A 1,975-nucleotide genomic window follows, 5' to 3' on the forward strand; every position below is an offset into this window, starting at 1 on the left:
CCATTGTCGCAGCCACTGTGTCAATCCATCTCGATGAGGGTCTTCCTATTTTTTGCTGCCCCTCTACTTGACCAAGCATGATACCCTTCTTGAGGGACTGGTGAGGTAGAGAGGGTATTAAAAGAGGAAAGAAAGAATGGGTATATGGGTGCAGAGCCTAGTATGTTCAAAGCACAGGTGTAGAAGGAAAAGTGCCTAATGTGGTATAGGTATAGTGTGTTGGAAGGTGAGAAGTGGACACCAGGATTTTGAAGGGATTTGATTGTTAAATTAGGGAGTTTTGACTTTATAAACTATGGTGCGCTATCAAATAAGTTCAGGTAGACAGTGATATGGTTACAATTGTGTTTTGGGGATAATTTCTCTGGTTATAATAGAAGAGAGAGAGAGAGACCAAGAAAGGGTGACCTGGTGACCACTAAGGGGACCTTAGGAATGAAGATGGAAAGGAAGGATGAATGAGGTGCAAGGAAAAATGGGAACACTCCATTCTCAAAGGACTGTCAGAGAGCATAGAGGAATTGCCCTGATATGACCACAATGAAATTATGCGCTTTATCACTCCGTAATAGTGCCTTGGAAGATTGAGGTCAGCTATTTTCAGTCCCAGTACTGAAAGAAGTAGCCTTCAGATAGGGGAGATGGAGAGGAGTAACATGGGCCTGGCCTGGGCATCTTTCTAGTTGGGCACTGAATAACTGCACAAAATTTAGCAGCCATCTGAGAGATCAACTTTCTGACTAGTGTGGCTTGAACTGAGAGAAAGAGAATTGAATGCTGGCTCTGGAGTGTCAGGTTCAAAGCAGGTGTAGCAAATCATCCCATCATTTCCATGTAGTCAGCTCAAAAGGCTGTTTGCACTTTCTAAATAGTTCATCCAGCATAAGACAAAGATCTTCCAAAATTTGATACATTTGGTCGACTCTTGGGTCTGCCTAGGTACCAGTTCCTCTAAAAAAGAAAACCAATCCAGACTCTAGATTTCAGGATCTATGATTTTTGTTGTCATTCTGGCTCTAAATATGAGTAGCCACTCCATCACCTCCCGGGGGGTGGTGGTGGTGGTGGTGTGTGTGTGTGTGTGTGTGTGTGTGTGTGTGTGTGTGTGTGGTGTTTCCTACTGATAGACAGCAATGGGTCTTGTGGGGAGACTTTGGGTGGAGAAAATCAAAGGGAAGGGGCCCAGCAGACAATTATCATGATAGGCCAGCTGACCATTTTTCAGCTTCAAGCATTTTTACCCACATTAACTACTTAACTGACAGTCTGTCCAAGAGGAAATGAGGGATGGTAGAATATAGTAAGCTCATGCCTGATCACACTTCTAGGATCTGGAGGGGACTGATAATGTGACTGCAGTCCCAGGGCCAGAACTTTTGCATGTTTAAACAGGGACTAATGCACAGGAGCTAAGTGACAGGCTCTTTAGTCTGTGTGTATGATGGTCAGCTGGTTTGTCCTTGACAGCGTGATAAATGCCCTATTCTGTATAGGGCCAGTCACGGCTAAGAGAGACCCAGTCAGACCTCGTTACTGAGCTGATGACAAGTGCACGGGATATTAGCTACTTCACCACAGATGTCTTCTCTGGAGAACTGACTCTGTGTCCAGCAGACAGAATGAGTTTCTTCATGGTCAGAGATATGGCATACAATTAAAAAAAAAACACACAGGAAATTCTCACATCAAAACTCAGCCACCGATGAATTCCTGTCATTCACTATTGAAAAGAATCATGTGCACCTCTTCTATAAGAAACACCAGAAAGGGCATGTAGACTTAGAGAAAGAAATGTGTCAGCTTAGCTCACCACAGTACTTCTGTGTGGACGTCTGTATCTCACTTTCTAAAGTCTACATAAGTAACATTTCAATCCTTTTTGCAGACAGCTCTGTGGGTCTAGACCCGGTGTCAGCAAACATTTCCTGTACAGGGACAAACAGTAAATATTCTAGACTTTGCATCCACACCATCT

This window comes from Echinops telfairi, unplaced genomic scaffold (genome assembly GCF_000313985.2).
Source record: "Echinops telfairi isolate 266 unplaced genomic scaffold, ASM31398v2 ScPeMD7_443;HRSCAF=831, whole genome shotgun sequence".
NCBI classification, from domain to species: domain Eukaryota; kingdom Metazoa; phylum Chordata; class Mammalia; order Afrosoricida; family Tenrecidae; genus Echinops; species Echinops telfairi.